The sequence below is a fragment of the Sciurus carolinensis genome, chromosome 14 (genome assembly GCF_902686445.1).
Source record: "Sciurus carolinensis chromosome 14, mSciCar1.2, whole genome shotgun sequence".
In the NCBI taxonomy this organism is placed as follows: domain Eukaryota; kingdom Metazoa; phylum Chordata; class Mammalia; order Rodentia; family Sciuridae; genus Sciurus; species Sciurus carolinensis.
In genome coordinates, this window is record NC_062226.1 from 13500626 (window position 1) to 13519126 (window position 18501).

At 43.2% G+C, this 18501-nt stretch overlaps 1 non-coding gene across 1 annotated transcript; it reads left to right on the forward strand.

Annotated features, from left to right (window-relative positions):
- The first annotated feature begins 10766 nt into the window (after nt 1-10766).
- Trnaa-agc (transfer RNA alanine (anticodon AGC)) lies at nt 10767-10839 on the forward strand. The gene has a single exon. It is a non-coding gene; the product is annotated as a tRNA-Ala (tRNA).
- Nucleotides 10840-18501: the final 7662 nt, after the last annotated feature.

Here is an 18501-nt window from a genome sequence, read left to right on the forward strand (position 1 = left end):
CGGCCCACCTCCCAGGTTAGATTTTCAAGGAAGATCCCCAAGTGCCAGATGTTCTTCCTCCTTCTGCTGAGCTTACAACTGCTGCCCCCGGCTCCATACAGCTGACCCTACAACAGTGGCATTTATTATAATAATAACCAGAAGCACAATTATAACGACTCTATTTTGAGTGCTTTCTCTGTGCTGGCCACTTTATTACTTCAATTAAACCTTGTAACTACCAAGTCAGGCATTGTTATCGTCCATGTTTCAAATCAGAAAGCAGGCTCAGAAAAGATAAGTAACCTGCTTCAGCTTCCATAATGATAGAACAGGATTTGAATCCAGATCTGTCTCCAAAGCACAAATTCTTTTTATAGCCAAAGTGAAGAAGGCCAATGGCAAGATAAGTTCTTTTCTGTGCTTCCTGTACAGGATCAGGAATTATTTCTCAACAGTGTTAGGTCCTGATGTTGGCCTCTTCCTGTCTACTTTAGGCAAGTATTGATAACAACTTACCGTTCTCTCTCGCTCTTGCTCTCTCTCTGCTGGGACATGAACCCAGGACCTCCTACATGCTAAGCACTGCACTCTACCACTTAGCTATACTCTGCCCCTACTCACTGTTTCCTTATATGGAAAGTATTTGGAAGTGTTTAAAAAATATAGAACTATTTTAAAAGAGGTTAGAAGGTGCCATGCTTTAGAAATAGAAAATAATTCATGCCAGGCACACACAGAAGACTGAGGCAGGAGGATCACAAGTGTGAGACCAGCCTCAGCAACTTAGCAAGACCCTTAACAACTTAGGGAGATCCTGTCTCAAAATAAAAAATAAGTAGCTCAGTGGTAAAGGACCCCTGATTTCAATCCTAGCACTCATGCACGCACACAGGCATAGTTCATAAAATTCCTTAAACACACACACACACACACACACACACACACACACACTAAAAATCTTTGATGAGGTGTTGTTTCTGTTCTTGTAGGCATTGGTGGACACCCCGAATCACTCAACCTCTCTGTGCTTTGGTTTCTTCTGATAATAGTGTTGGCTCTAAGAGTTGTGGGGGAATTAAAATGAAATTATCTATGCCAATGTCTGGGCAGAGAGGGGCTCTGTAAATAGCCACTGGTGTCATTAGGGGAACCCCCTAGAGAAAGGCAGGGAGGTGTTTAAGGTGGGTAGGCTTGTGCCAGCCTGTGGAATTGCAAGGGACAGGGGCTGAGTTACGGACCAAGCCAGGCAGCAGGATGCATCCAGAGCACCTGTACTCATGGGTGCCTGCTCTGGGTACTATCTCCTTCAAACCTAACAACAAATTTCACAGTCCCACTTCACAGCTGGAGGCTCAGTGATTTTGCCTCACTTTGCTCAGTTTCCGTTGCCTGGCTGTGAAATGGCAGGGCTGGGACTAGAACTCAGATTTCCTTCAGAGGCACCGCCTCCTGTGTGGGGCTGGGAGCATGCCAAGCAGGGGAATGGGCAGTAGGAAGCTGCCGAAGGCAGAAGACTGACACCATTGGAGCTGGATCAAGAAGACATTTCCTGCAGAGGGGCACAGGGGCCCGCTGGCCTCACAGCCTGTGCCTGCCAGGGATTTAGCAGGAAGAGCTGGCTTTTGTTCTAGATGAATCAGGCCAGCTGTTTCTGAAAGGCCAACCCTACTCTTCTGGGCTCAGGGCACCAGAAGGCATTCAGCTGTCCCCGCAGGTCACCAGTGGTCGGGGGGAGGGGTGGTACTTTGTACACTGGTCTACACCATTTACAGAGTTATATTATCACCACGCGGAACAAAGGGCTTTTCAAATGTGGTTCTGTGTCTTGGTGCTGTCAGGCCAGCAATGAAGTACCTTCTTTGAAATTTGGAAAAACTTTTATAAAAAAAAAAAAAAAAAAAGACAGCTGATGGGATTAAGCCTTTATTCAAAAGTTGATCTCCTTCATTCCCCCGAATTTCCTTCTCCTCCCTTCCCTCCCCCCCCCCTTTTATTCGTGCTTCTCTATTTCTTTTCCCCCTTTTTTTTTCCTCTCCCCCCATCTCCTTATTCTCTCTGACCCATGACTTCGGCAGTCACAGCACTTTGTTGGAATCCAAGTAGCCTTGCTGGAGGAGGGCTGCTGGAGCTCCACTCTCCTGCCTCCGTCTTGTTAGTGACCTGGGGAAGTCATTCACTTCCCTGGACCTCCCTGGTCTCCTCTGCAAACTGGAATACTGAAAGAAACTACCCTTAAGCAAGATCGTACCTGGCTTCAAGGACCAGGAGTGTTGCCAGACTCCGGTAGTGCTGCACTGGCCCCAAACTGGGTTCTGGACACAAGGACAGCCAGAGGGCATTTGTTTCAAAAGATCAGATAAACTGATCAGATAATCCTTAGCCCTTAGGGTAAGTCACTCTTTTTTTTTTTTTAAACTATTTTTTTTTTATTCTAATTTGTTGTACATGACAGTAGAATGCATTTATACATTTTGATAGATCATACATAAATGGAGTGTAGTCTCTCATTTTTCTGATTATACATATTGCAGGATCATATCAGTCATGCAGTCATATATATATATATATATATATATATATATATATACATGAGGTAATAATGTCTGTTTCACTCTACAATCCTTCCTACCCCCATGCCCCTCCCCCCATGCCCCTTCCCCCTCCCCCTCCCCCTCCCCCTCCTCCTCCCCTCTACCTAATCTAAAGTAATTTTATTCTTCCCTATCCTGCCCCACCTCTTATTGTGAATTAGCATCCACATATCAGAGAAAACATTTGGTCTGTGCTTTTTGGGGTTTGGCTTATTTCACTTAGCATGATATTCTCTAGCTCCATCCATTTACCAACAAATGCCATAATTTCATTCTTCTTTGAAGCTGAGTAGTATTCCATCGTATATATATACTACATTTTCTTTATCCATTCATCTGTCGAAGGGCATCTAGGTTGGTTCCATGTTTTAGCTATGGTGAATTAAGCTGCTATAAGCATTGATGTGACTGTGTCACAGTAGTAGGCTGATTTTAAGTCCTTTGGGTATAAACCAAGGAGTGGGATAACTGGGTCAATTCCAAGTTCCATTCCAAGTTTTCTGAGGACTCTCCATACTGCTTTCCATAGTGGTTGCACCATTTTGCATTCCCATCAGCAATGTATGAGTGTACCTTTTTCCCCACATCCTGGCCAACATTTATTGTTGCTTGTATCCTTGATAATTGCCATTCTGATTGAAGTGAGATGAAATCTTAGAGTAGTTTTGATTTGCATTTCTCTAATTGCAAGAGAAGTTGAACATTTTTTCATATATTTGTTGATCAATTGTATATCTCCTGGGAAGTGTCTGGTCAGTTCCTTAGCCCATTTATTGATTGAGTTATTTGTTTCTTGATTGTCTTATTTTATACCCGTAACTTGTAAGAAACTCACTGTGCACATCAAGTACTTCATTTTTTTCTCAAATGGAAGTCACTGGACTTGAGAAACCTAGTATCTGATTAGCAAGAAGCGCGATGTTCCCCACATGGAACTTTCTGCCTCCGCCTGGTGTTCCCCAAACTGGGTCTGAACAGGCCCTAGCAGGGAGGGGGTCAGCCCACTGCCCACACCAAGTAGGCAAGCTACAGCGTTTCCCTTCTTCTTGTGCAGTTTTGCTGCTTTGACCTTGACCTCAGACAGGTGACCCTGCAGATCCAGGTGACTGGGCAGATGCCAGGGGGCTCAGTGGTCCAGCTCCCTCTTTGCTTAGTCCAGACCTGTGCTTGGTTTCTCACATAGCCATTCTCCAAGGTTCGAGTCAGCCTGAAGCCCTGTATCAAAATTTGTTTTTATATGCTGCCTCAGGGACTCTGACCACCCTCTTCTTTACTCCAGATGCCCCCATGTCCCCCCTAAGAGATGAAATGCAACCCTTAGGCAGTTAAAGGCAAAGTACACCAACAGGATTTTAAAGCCATTTTTTCTCTAGAACTGAAAAAGAAAATCACTTAAATCTGTAAACTGTCAGTGGGCAGCCTGCGACACTTCTCTTAAAGCATACATCTTCATCATAGCATAAAATACAATCGATGAAGTCTGACTTAATGAGAACGAAGAAAAGACTCTGGGACCCTTGAGTGCCCAGGGCTGGGGTTTGATAAGTTCTACATTTTACCTCTATCTAGACAAACTCCAGCTTCATCTCACCCAATTCCCGCCTGAACCCTGTACCCCTCCGCTCCTGACTTACCAGTCCCCGGGAAAGTCGTGCTTCCTGGCACCCTGATGCCTCTAAGCCTCTGAACCCCAGCTCTCTCTTTCTTGGGATAACCCACCATGACATTTCCCCCTGACTCCTTGGAAAGCTTTCACCCACTCCTCCAGAGGGTATTGGCTGCCTGTCTGTGTCCTCAGCTTCCTTCTCGTGCCTTCCGTGCACTACCGTGCTGAGATGGGCTCCCTGTCCTATTAGTCTTCATCCCAGAACTCTGTCATTCCCTCACGAGTGATGGTTACTTGTAATGGTTAGTTATTGGGTTTTCTGTCTCTTCACTAGGCTGTGAGCTTCCTGAGAACAGGGCCAGATATCTCTTTCTTCACTGCCTGTGACAGTGCTTAGCACCGTACTCTGGACAGAGCAAACCCTCAACACACACTGAATTATCACAGTATGTGAGAATTATCTGTTTGTTTCTAGCTCTGCCAGTGGACCCCCAACAGACAGGGACCAAGTCTTGTTCACTATTATGCTTCCAGTGCCCAGCACAGAACGTGGCATATTATAGACACTAGTGAATGGCTGATGGATGGATGAAATGGATTAGAAAGAAAACTAACATAAAGCAGGAATAAAAGAGGATCAAATGAAGGAATTCCAAATAACCTTACAGAAACAACCAATTGATAATTTTACTTCCACTATTTGAAATAAATATGTCTTTTTTTTTTTTTTTATTCTGCTCACTTGTACTGTTGTCAGGGGGAAAACAACTTATAATGGAGTTGGACCAGGTCAACCTTTAAAAAACAATCACCACCGAAATCCAATGACTGGAGTAGCCTTTTAATGACTAGGCAAGATGTTGATATCAATTTACATTAATTAGTAAGGCTAAGATACCTTCTCAAAATGTCTGCTCCCTTAATCTCCTAGATTTGTATCAGATATCACTTCTTAGTTTTTCTGTTTCATATTAAAACAAAACACCATAGCGATTGAAGTGTTTTCAAAATAGTCTTTAGCTTAAGTAAAGTAGCCATATCTCTCCCAGTTTCCCCAAATCAGAGTACAGCACCTGACTGTCAGCAATCATACCTAAGGCTGCTCTAGAATATTTCAGATGGATATGCAGCACACCCATAGATATTTCTCTTTTTATATAGTAGTAGTCATCATATCTAAATAATTATACACATAGTGTTTTCTCCTCAATACATTATTTAGCAAGTATTTTTCCATGTTGCTGCCTATTCTTTATATTCCTCTGGACAAGTCATTCAAATTAGGCCTCAGCTTTCTCAGCTTTGTAATCAGGTTCACCACCAACGCCTCCCTCTGAGCTCACGAGAGTTCAATGAGCTAATGGGAGGGGCTGTTCCAGTTGGTGAGAGGGCAGGCTTTGGTGGTCATGCATCTTTCTAGAATCGTGGTTCTGCAAATTCCTTATCATCTTTTTTTTTTTTTTTTGCGGTACTGGGGATTTGAACCCAGGGCCTTGTGCTTGCAAGGCAAGCACTCAACCAACTGAGCTATATCCCCAGCCCTCCTTATCATATTTGATTCTCAGTTTTCTCATCTGCAAACTGGAAATCACAGTGCCATATGTGGAGAGTTGGTATAAGGATTAAAATGAGTTCTACAAAATGCACATGTAATATTTAACCTAGTGCCTGACACAAAACAACTCTTAATAAATGGTAGCTGCTGTTATTACTTTTCTTATTGTTGCTGTCATACTTTCCTCTTCCATGGAGTTCATGTATCATGATTAGTTAACTGTTACCAAATGAGTTCCTATTCCTTAACTCTTATGTAATTCTGCAAAGTACACCCTACGGCACAAAACTTTTTCTTCTCAAAAATTTACCTCTTCAGTTTAAACTCCCAAGAAGTGCCAGCACAGCCACATAGTGCCCCTTCCTGCTTCGTGAGCTCCGGATTCTTTAAGACCCAATTGAAAAATCTCCCCTTCCAGAAAGCCTTCTTTGACCCCCCCCCCCAAAAGAGTGAGTGTTCCCCAGACTCTCTTTACCTATAGCACACTCTCTCTCTCCTAGGTATCTTCAGGTCCTCTCCCTCTAATCAATTCCCACTTGGTCCCAGAGGATTTTTCTAGAAACACACATAGAGTGTTATATGGGAAAACAGAATTTCTTAAAGGCTAATATGAGTGTAAATTGGGACAAGCAAAGAAAAAGACAATTTGAAACATCTTTCGTTCTCTTTGACCCAGCGATTTCACCTCCAGGATTTTTTTTTTTTTCTAAAAATGTCAAAATGGCTTATCTACAAGGTCATTTAAGTGTTGTGTATAGTAACAAAAAATTGGAAATCCCCTACCTGTGAACTAGTAGAGGATTATTTAAATAAATCCTGATGCACACCTACACTGGTATACCAATACATTGTAAACGAGGAATGAGGAAAGACTTAGTGAGGCTACATGGGAGCATTCCCGAGAGTTAGCTATAGTTTTAAGTGAAAAATAATGTGCAAATAATGTATCTGAATACCAGCATGTGTTTTAAAAACAATAAGAGGGGATATAGATGTATTTGCATGCACTTACATAAAATACTTTGGAACGATATATAAGAAATTGGTAATATTGTTACAGGGCAAAGACTTGCCACACAGAGCTGAGGCAGCCTGGCGGTCCTTCAGTTGGTTCTGGTGATCATGCCAGAGATTTCAAGCATGTTGCTCAGAGAAGCAGGCATGAGTTTCTTGAAGGGATAGGAAATGGGATACTCTCAAGGGAGAGAGTGGTTTCTCTCAGAGTGAATGAGGAGAGCACACTCCTCCTACCCTCCAGTTTTATTGGGGGGTGAGTCCCAGGGAAGTTTCTAGAGAGTTCTATTCGCGTCCATCTCTTGACTTTTGACTGATATCGGACTTTCAAATCCCCACTGCTCGTGACAACTCTAGGTCACTTTGGCCCATGTGCGCCAGTTCTAAATAGAATCCGATCTTACAGATTTTAAGTTAGAGGGAATTAGCTTCATCACCCCAAGTTCCAGGATCTGGTCTGTGTAAGGGTCACAAAAGTCCCCTCCTTCGGGGTAACTTGTGAACTTTTTATTGGCATTTTGGGCCTGCATTCCTCCTGCAGAAAACAGGTTGTTGCTGAGGAATGGAACATAGCCTATTGACTTAAGCCAGGCAGGGCTGCAGGAAAGTTGCATTTTGAAAATAAGAAAGCATGGGGGGGGGGGCGGTCAGCACAGTGTGCCCAGTTTATGGAATTATTCCCTTAATCACATGTTCCCACCACTCACATCTATCTGTTCCCTATCGATATTGATCTCTTCAGGAGACAACTGGGTGGCTGGCGGATGGGGTCAGAAAGATTTTTCTGTGCTTCTCTTTTCATTGCTTTTGAATTTTAATGTACGTGTACGTATTACCTACTCAAAATAATAATAGAGTCAGGGAACAACTCTAATTCCAGCTTTCAAGAAGCTAAGGCAGGAGGATTGCAAGTTCAAGGCCACCCTAGACTACCTAGCAAGACCCTGTCTCAAAATTAAAAATGAAAGGGTTGCAAGTACTCCGTGGTATAGTGCCTGCCTACCATGTGCAAAACCATAGATTCAATCCCCAGTCATAGACACACACACAGATTTTGCTATCTGTGCTTGTTGCTACAGGTCTGGTGGAAAAATTCATGTTTGGGAGAAAATTGCTCTTGCATTGGGAAGAAATACCTTCTAAGTAGCTTTTGGTTGTGCAAAGCCAAAGACCAGAATCCAGAGTGAAGGAGAAAGGTTAAGCTATCATAAAGTGGAGGTTGCCTTCTTCAGATGAAAACATAGTTCTGATTTTAAATAATACTCTACCTATTCTGGAACGGACATGAGAGCTGAAGTTTGGGTCACTGGAGGGAGAAGGAGAGAAAAGGAAAGAGAAAAAACCCAGGTCTAAATAAGAACGGAACTCAGAACTGGGATTGCTTTCTGTAAATGCTGTAAGCTGGGATCTCATTTGGGGGAGCCAAGTCTGCCATCACGTGTGTAATGAGGTGTGAAGAATGACAACTGTTTTAGTACAGAAGCTGAACCATCTCATGGTGAACTTTGTTTACCTAACACAATCGTTCGCCCTCACGTATTACACAATTTGAAGCCAGCATGCACCTCTAAGCCTCCAAGAAAAGGAAGTCTTTTCTTCCTTCTTTAAACCTCTTAGAGTTCCTAGTTCCTGCATCCTTCTGTGTGTGTGTGTGTGTGTGTGTGTGTGTGTTGTACAAGAAACCTTGATGTCCTATTAAATCTAGAGTCTGAATCATCAGCAATTAATACAAACAAATCAGAAAATTAGGAGAAAAAAAGAAGTGCCAGGGAGGAAGCCCACAAAGAAGAAAGGAGGACTTCTGGAGGTGGTCAGAGGACTGGGGAGGAGAAGAAAGTGAAGGGAGGGTTCCCAAGGACCGGGCAGCCTGGGAGCTCATCTGGGATAGTTTACTAAAAAGCTCAACTGAGACTGGTGAGTGGAGCTAGCGAAGGAAGGCTTTGAGAGACACTGTGACAGCAAGGAGCAGGATGAGACCTGAGTCATTGTCACAGATTGCTCAGCCATGACCAGGGAGAGCTTCCTGTTGCCTCCACCAAACCCATCTGTGCACATTGTTCCTCTGTGGGCAGCTGGGGACTGTGTCGTTCCTTTAGCATTGATAACTCACTGGACGCCTGCCTGGCTGGAGAGATGCCCATCCATGCCAAACGACCTCAGTATGAACCTATCCCATTACTCCAGGTGGCACACACACCTACACCGTGCCCCAGCAAAACCTCTAACCTCAAAGCGAGGAACGGGGCTCTGGGCCCAGTGGAGTGGTGACAAGAAAGCTCTGGGCATCTGTGCTCAGTGTAGGAAGTGGAATAAAAAGTGGGGGCAGAATTTAAGCTCCACCCCGCAACCCGAGACAGGATGGTTAATGATATTGTTGCTACAAGCGTATGGGGCAATCTGGATGGCAGGCGTCTGGCAAATCTGACAACATTAGTCATTTGCTAGAAACCTACCAAGGGTCGTGCAATGGACTAAACGTTTGTGTCCCTCCCAAATTCATATCTTCAAACCCCAAGCCTAATGCATTTGGAAGTGGGAGCTTTGGAAGATAATTTAGTATGCAGTGGAGCTCTCGTGAGTGGGATTAGAGCCCTCATAAGAAGAAGCCAAAGAAGGAGTTGCGTGCTACACAGCTCTAATCCCAATGACTCATGAGTCTGAGGCCAGCCTCAGCAATGTAGCGAGACCCAGTATCAAAATAAAAAATAAAAAGGACCATGGATGTAGCTCAGGGATAGCAGGCCCTGTGTTCAATCCCCAGTACCACCAAAAAAAAAAAGAAAAAAGAAAAAAAAAGAAAGAAAGAAAGCCAAAGAGCTCTCGGCCTCTCTTTTCACCACGTGAAGGTACAATAAGAAGTCAGCAGTCTGCAAGCTGGAAGAGGGCCTCATCAGAACCCAGTTGGCACTCTAAAGTGGGACATCCAGCCTCAGGAACTGGAATAAATAAATCTCTGTTGTTGTTAAGCCCTCCAGTCTACGGTACTTTGTTATAGCAGTGCAAATCGACCAAGTCAAGCTACTCTCTTCCTCCAAGGTAAATCATAAATTTCTTAGCCAGGTGTATTAGTCAGCATAAGCCAGGTTATACTTTATTAACAAATTAACCCCCCAGTCCTAGTACCTTAATACAACAAAAGCTTACTTCTTGATCAGAATACGTATACAGTGCCTGTGAGCCACACAAGCACCTGTGGACCCAGACTGGTAAAGAGGTTACCACCTTGGAGCTGACCTGTGGGCTCCGGGTCACTCCATAGAGCAGGGTAGGAAAACTAAGCGCAACTCTCACCTGCTGTTTTTATGCTGTAGTCCAGAAGTGATACATGTGACTTCTACTTAAAGTGGTGACACTAATCTTGTCTTTTCCTGTAAAACAAAAAGACAAGGAAATGCAGAGAGAAAATGGCTGTTTGGTGAACAGGAAATATCTGTCCTGCGTGGCATTCTAGACTGCCGGCAACGTGCCCCCAGGAACCCTCCAGCTTCATTTCCTTTGACCTGTCACCACCCCCATTCCTTAGAAATCCCCTTTTTCTTCCTTCTCTATCTTCTGAAATTCTACTTCTTCTTTTAAACCCAATTTGATTACTATCTTCTCCATTTCTGATCCCGCGGGATGAAGTCAATTCCTGCTTTGGCCACATCTCTTTGTGTATATTCCCATTAGCACTTGAGTTCTATGAGACTGAATTCCTTGCATCTTCCACAGTGGCCTGGCACATAGTGGGCACTAAATAAATATTTGCTGAAGAATTGCTTCTACTTTAGAATTTTTCAAATGATACTCAAATTGGATGTTTTTCTTCATATTCATCCACCCACTCCCAATAGGCCATGAATTCAGGGTGATACAGGTCAGGCCTCATTCATCTCCTTTGGCCCACTACCTGCCAGCAATGGGACATTTTTCACTAAATATTTGGGTGGGGTGAATTTGACTTACCTTATATTTAATTTTGAATGAGAATGTTAAAAAAAAAATTGCAAAATTTTTTTTTAAATGAGCCTTGGGGACTGAGGATGTAGCTCAGTGGTAGAGCACTTGCTTAGCATGCAGGAGGCCCTGAGTTCAAATCTCAGCACCATACACGCACGTGTGCGTACACACACACCCACAAGAATTGGTTGTATGTATATTTCAATTTAAAAAGGAATGATAAATATTGGAATGCATGTGTCAATATAGTATGAAGATTTCAGTTTTTTTGGATAAATACTAAGGAGTGGAATACCTGGGTTACATGGTGGTTCCATTCCTAGTCTATCAAGGAATCTCTATGCTGATGTCCATAGTGGTAGTACTATAATTAATTATACCTACAATGTATAAGTCTTCCTTCCTCCCCACATTCACACCAGTATTTATTAATGATATTCTTTTTTTAAAAAAATTTTTAGTTGTTGATGAACCTTTATTTTATTTATTTATTTACATGTGGTTCTGAGAATTGAACCCAGTGCCTCACCCGTGCTAGGCAAGAGCTCTACCAATGAGCCAAAACCCCAACCCCTTAATTATATTCTTGATGATTGTACTTGAAGTGCAGTGTAGTTTCAATTGGCATTTTCATGATAGCTAAGGATGTGGAATATTTTTTCACATCTTTGTTGGTCATTTGCATTTCTTCTTTTGAGAAATGTTCACCTAACTTAAAAAAGACACACATTACCTACATAAATGTCCCCATCATAATGGTAATTGAAACCATGGGAATGAAACATCTATGGTTCCACACAGATAGAAAAACTGAGAGATAACAAGCATGCCCTTTGTGCCATGATTAAAATGTGGGGTAGACACTTTAACATGCTATTTGCTTGTATGACCAGAATGTTTAATAGAGGGGTATATTATATAAAATTGCTTTTTCTTCTCTCTTGGCACATCTGAATCTATTCAGTAACTACAATTTAAAGACGTGCTCAAAACAATTAAGAACCACGTAGGCTCACTTTCATACTTTCAAAAGTGAGCATGTAGACCTTAACCCAAAGCAATTATAGAAGGAAAATAAAATAATACTCAATGTTTGAGAAATAAAAGAAAAAAAAGCAATGATAAACCAAAAAGAGAATTATTGAGAGAATCAATTTTACAATCACAAAGGTGCTTTTAGATGATAACAATCACTGGTGTATGAGTTTTGGAAGATTACCTGTAGATAAATCTAGTAAATCTCTCTTGGGTACTGTAATATAAGCTGGAGCTAAAGCAATATGGTACCCCAGGGTAGAATCTCATCCTGGCCTCAGATTAAGCAGAACCAGGTTCCAAGTGCTGTAGGGGACACACTCAGTCCTGTGTTCTTGTCTGTTCCTCTCTCTGAGACTATACTTCATTATTCTCATTCACTAAACTCCAGGCTTTTCTACTTCCCAGAAAATAGCCACTTGAATCACAGCCAACAGATACCTGGTTTCCATCTCCTTTCAAGACAACAGCAGCCATAACTGTTGTTCCAATTTCAAGATTCCAGAGAAAGACTCTGATTGGCTCTGCTTGCTCAGATGCCTCCCTGGTCCATTCACTGGGGACCAGTGTGGAAAGTCCCCAGGAATACACATGGCTGTTTCTCCCTATGACCTATTTGCAGAGGAACCAGACCCCAGAAAACAGCCTGAGAAGAAAAAGCTATTGCCATCTATTAAAATAAGAAAGAAGGAGAAGTATTCTTTAGAAGTATTCTTCTAAAGTAGCTTTAGAAAGAGAGAGCATTAAATACAAATATAGACTCTGAAAAAATCCATCTAAGGACTTACTATCTTGGAAGGAATTAACTGGTGGGACCCACTTGACAGCCACTCTCACATCCCCTGTGATCCATCCCTCCTGCGCCTCCACTGTCAAATTCCGCGGGTTCTGTCTTGAAATAGACTCCCTCCCCATCACCTCCATTGCCCCAGATCTTTGGTCTGGACTGTGCAACAGCCTCTCAACTCATCTCAATGCCAGTCTCGTCTCGTCCTAATCATCCAACACATGATGGCCTCCAAGTGATCTTTCTTACAAACACATCATCCTGCCATTCCCCTGCTTTAAACCCTTCGATGGCCCCATCTCCTTCCCAACTTCTTAGCACTGTCTCAACACCCTCCTGCCCCGGCACCAGGCCCATCTCCTCTCCCCAGGACTTCTTCCTGTCCCTTTTGCACCAACAGCCTGTGTTTCTGCATCGTCTAAAGCATTTACTCTCTCTGTACCCTCTGCCTAGGTGCCCTTCCCACCTCCATGATCTCTGCCCAGTGATGCTGCTTCCTCTACCAGGTTCAGTTAAGTGTCCTTCCTCCCTCTGGGATGCCTCCACATTGTTTCCAAGGTGGACACACCTGTCTCCCTGCTGTGTCCTCTCAGAGGAGTTGTCAAGTCTCACTTCTCTTTGAATCCCCGGGTCCAAAGGTATGGCCTGGGGCATAGTAGGAATCCACAGATGCTGACGGAAGGAAGGAGGGAGGGAGGAGGGCAGGTGAGGAGGGAGGAAGAAGGGAAGGGAAAATGGAGGGAGAGAGGAAAGAAGGAAGGAAGGAAGGAAGGAAGGAAGGAAGGAAGGAAGGAAGGAAGGATTGATTCAGAAAAAAGCCAAGGGTTTGAAGCTACAACATTCGTTTTCTCCTCTCTGTGAATACCTTGGACATATTATAGCTCTTCCCTGAATCCACTCTATAAAATACAGACCTAATGCACAGGCTTATTGGGGATCACGTAAAGAAGAGAATGTGGAAGTACTTGATTAATTTCTGTGCAAATATTAGTTATGAATTGGCCATTGTGTGGCATGTATTTTCCTAACTACAACCTGGCTCTTCGGGGAATTCTTTCACAGGCTGCACTCCCTGCAGTGGGTGGGGCCCTGGGGTGGGGAGGGGAGGTTGGTCAGTGGTGTTTTATCAGTGAGTCATTACCAGATTCTTGTGAGTCAGGTGAGGCTAACTTTGGGATTCATTAGGGATCAAGGTGGAACAGCTGAGCAAGATGACGTCATTCTATTTGGGCACTTTGTATACTTATCTTAATTCTTGGGTGCTCCTTTCCTCCTGTTCAAATGAATACCATAGAATAGCCACAACTACTGGCTAGTAATGATTTCAACTCAGAATCCAACATTTTTACTGGCTTCTCTCTGAAGAATCTGGGCCCATTTCATTTGAAAAGTGCCTTGGACTGAGGGCAGAGCTCAGTGTTCAGAGTTTGCCTAGCATGCACGGGCTCCGGGGGCCAGCCCCAGCACCTCTCGCCTCCACTCACATACAAAAAGGGACCTGAACCTGACATTGCGGTGGGAACTGTTCCAGCATGCTACTCTTTGTCTGTGTGAATCAGGGCTCTCACAATACCCTCTAACCAAAACAGGAGGCAGGGGGAGATTGGAAGCTGCTTGGGTGGAGGACACCCTTGTCATGTTGCACTTGTCTGGCAGGCCAGATGGAGCCTGTTTAAGAGCCCTGGCAGGGTAAGAAGTGAAACAAGGTGAGACAGCAGTGAGCAAGGGTTCCCTTATGTAGAAGTGGAGAGGTCCTTGAGTGATGGCCCAGGCTTCCTGAGGAGGGCCTGGGCACCCTGGGGCCTGGCTGGTCTCTGACTACCCATGTCGAAATCATTTTGAACTCAAGATGGTTACGAAGAAGCAAGCAGAGGAAGAGTTCTCTCTCTTTCCCCCATCGTATTTTAAAGATGGGCAAGAAATTCTCTTGTTTGAGACAAATCTTATCTTCCCAGTGATGGCCCCAAAGAATCTGCAAACAAATCTTATTCCATTAGTTTGCTTCCATGTATTTGCCTTCCCATAGTTTCCTGTCTCTCAAAGTCTAAAACCGCTTTCCTTGGTCTGGTTAGCTTCTTTTGCTTTGTTGGAGAGTTTTAAGCCACTGCTTTGAGTTACCTTTCATGGAGGTTTCTCCTGCATCAGGTGCACCCAGGGGCACCATAAGTGTTACTAAGCTTGCTTTTCTCTTGTGAATCTGTTTTTTGTTACAGGGCTCTCTTCCAACTATGTACTTAAGAGGAAGGAGAAGCTATATTTCTTTCCCAGTCCCTGCAATTCATCCCGGCATGGACGGATATCACATGCACTAGGTGGGGGAAAGAAGCCAGATTTTAAAGCAACATACTTGTGGTGACTTGTTATAGGAACCAAAGGAAAAGAATGTACCCTCCACAGTGGCTGTCCTGTTTTACAGTCTCATCAAAAATGGAAGGCATGTCAGAATTGTGTCACATGCCCCTTCCTAAGCCAATCACTAACAGGAGTACTCGACTTCCTCCTGCCCCTTGGTAGGAGACCATTCTCTTCGGAGCCTCCCAGCACCAGATCCTGAACAATATCAGGATCTGCCTTCAAGGAAGGAGAAAGGCATAACTTTGGACTGGCAACCAATAGTGCTTACCTCAAATTATTTGCCCGAAGGGTTAGAAGACTGGCTCGGGTAGAGTGCTTGCCTGGCATGTGCAAGCCCCAGCCCTAGGAAAAAAAAAAAAGTTTCTTTATTTAATATGTACTTTATTAAAGCAAAAAAAAAAAAAAAAAAAAGAAAGAAAGAAAAACAAACAAACAAACAAAACAAAAACAAAACAAAAAACCCTTGGACTGGACTCTGAGGACCATGGTTTGCAGCCTTCCAGACCAGGAGTCCCACGTCCAGCACAGTTTAGCTCCACCCTCTTCTCTTCCTCTTTGCAGAGAAGGCAGGGCCTCGCTGAACCTTTATTGTGAGTCATTTAACCAAGGTTAAATGAGGCCTTATGAACACACAGACATCTTGCAGAAAAATATTCCACTTCCCAGAACTGACTCAGGCCCTATTAAGGAAACTATTCTTGTTTTCTTCCCGTGTTAGCCTTTCTCTGACATATCATCCTAGAATTTCATACCTGCAAAAGCCCTTAAAGTAATAATAATGGTAACAGTTAATTATTTATAATGTTCATTTCTTGAGCATTTACTAGGTTCCAGGCACTTTGTATGTATTATCACATTTAATCCTCAGGTCTTCTCTATGAGGTAGGTATGTTTATTATCGTGCCTGTCTAGTAGACTTTGGAACCTAGGAAAATAAAGCTAAATGCTGGCACCAGGATTCAAACCAGAATGTATAAAGATTCTAAAATGTAATGCTCTCAAACACTCTGAATTTTGATTTTTTAAATTCTACGGGTGGGAAATGCCACAGTATTTTGTGTCCCCCCAAAAGTTCCTATGTTGAAAATTTAATCCCCCAATTCATGTTAATGGTATGTGCAGGTAGGGCCTTTGGGAGGTATTTTAGTTAGCTATTGCTGTGACCAAAATATTCCAAGAACAACTAAGAGGAAGAAAAGTTAATTTGGGGCTCATGGTTTCAGAGGTGTCAGTGCATGGATGACTGACTCCACAGCCCTGGGCCCAAGATGAGGCAGGACACTATGGGACTAGTGAAGGGTTGCTGCTCAACTCCTGGTTTCCAGAAGCAGAGAGAGGAAAGGGGGGCCACAGGGAAGAAGCCCCCTCCCAGGGCAGGCCTAAGTGACCCACCTGCCTAGAGTTACCACCCAGTCAGTTTGTTCAAAGCAAGATGGACTCATTAGATTATGGCTCTCATAATCTAATAATTTACCTCTGAATTTTCTCACATTAACAGGAGATCATAGGGGACATCACATATCCATAGCAAGAGGTAATTAGGATTATATGAGGTCATGAGATTGGGGCTCCCTTGCTGGCATTAGTGACTTTAAAAGAAGAGGAAGAGAGATTCAGGCTAGCATACTTGCTCCTTCTCACCATAACATGGGCACACCATGTTATGACGCAGCAAGAAGCCCTTGCCAGATGCTGAGCCGATCTTAGACTTCCCAGTCTCCAGAACCATGAGCCAAATAGACTTCTATTATTTATAAATTACCTGATCTCAGTTATTCTGTTATAGCAATGATACTGCCATTTATCGGTGATGAGTTCTGCTTCCTTGGATGTTGAAGTATAATGCCAGAGAAGCACGCCAAGGCGAGCATATTAAGCAGGTTTCATTTAAAGGTAGTAACACAGACTTCTCCCAGGATGGAGAAGGGGGTCATGGCGATGTTCTAGAATCCCAAGAAGTGAGTGCACCCTGCATCTTTTATAGATTAGGGCCTCCTTTGTTCTCCTGCTCTCTCCCCCTTATCTCTCTCCTTCCTGCCTGGGCCCAGAAGATGCCCGTGAGATGGCAAAAAGGTGAGAAGCAGATGGGCAGGAGAAGGGCCAAGTGGAGGTAGGGGCCCAGGGCACATTAGTTAGCAATTCCCTGCCTGCAGCTTTTGGGGAGGGGTATTATAGGCAGGTAACCTTGGTGATCAAAGGGCTCTGGTGACACTGACATTCTGATTTACCAGGGTAGTCTCAAACTTCCCAGATTCAGAGGCCTCCATTCCTCCATTCAACCTGGTTGCCTATAATTTTAGTTTCAGCAATGGAAAACAAACTAAGACAGGGAATGTCAACCGCCTGGGGATAAGGTGACCAGAAGGTGTAGAAGAAGCTTCTCCATTGCATGACTAATGTGTGGATGAGTGAGTGGCTGCCCCCTCCCTTCCAGTGCAGCCTGCAGCTGGAATTAGCTTTTTCTCTCTCTTCACAAGAAGCAGATATGTTCAAACCTAGCAGATATGTTTAAACTGAGTTGAAACAAGAGAAAAAGGTACTTGCTTGTTTTGGGAATCAGAACAATGGGCATTTTTCCCCTTGTGATTTTCCCCATGTATCTGGCATCATTAGAGAACAAAGACAAGAATAGCAATTATGCATGAAAAGTTTACAGTTCTTAAAACACTTTCAAATGCTTCTTTCACAGGATGCTCTGACTCTGGGAAACAAGAAGATAAGATTACCCTGCTTCACAGATGAGGAAACTAAAGCCCAAAGAAGTTTCATGCTGGGGTGTCACAGATCATTAAATGACAGAGCCAGAATCAAAACCTGCGGAGGAAATTTGTTGGCTATGAGAACCTGACCTCTATGGACAGAGTCTTCCTAAGAACGTTAGACTCATATTTCCAAGTTTGAAAGCCTCATGAAGGTTTTGGTTAGCTGAGGTTTGTTTTGTTTGTTTGTTCACTCAGCTGAGATTTTTCACTGAAATCACCTTGGGAGAAAGGACATCTTCCTTATCTTAAGCCTTCCCATCCTTCATCTTTTATGCCTCCTAGGAGAATTTGCTGTTGTTTTCTCAATAAAAACCCTTTTCATTACTATTTTTCTTTTCCTTTTTTTTTTCTTTTCTTTTTTTTTTTTTTTTTTTTTTTTCTTTCTTTTTAATGTGTGTTCTGGTGCAGGGATTGAACCCAGGGCCTTGAAGATGCCAAATATGTGCTCCATCACTGAGCTACACCCCCAGCCCAACCATGTGCATTGCTTGCTGAGTTTATCCCTTTACAAATTGCCTTTGTAGCTGAGTTGAATAACGTTTTTGGTTCTGTTATGCTTTATTCTAATTGATTTCTATTGCATTACTATTATTATTTCCAGCTAGTAACATGATACTTGGTTGAACTTTCTTCTTATTTCCAAGAGTTTTTCGGTTGATTCCAGTTTTCAGGATAGAATTATACCATCTGCAAATATTTGAAACAGAAAAACAAAACCTGCTCTCCTGATTCCACCACAACTGCTCTTTTTACCACATGACACTACATTTTTCCACAACTCTGCATTTTCCAAATGACCAAATGGTTCCTTTATTTGTGCCATAGAGACAAAGCTGTCTGAGTGAGTAGTCTTTCTCAACCAAATCTAGTGTGCA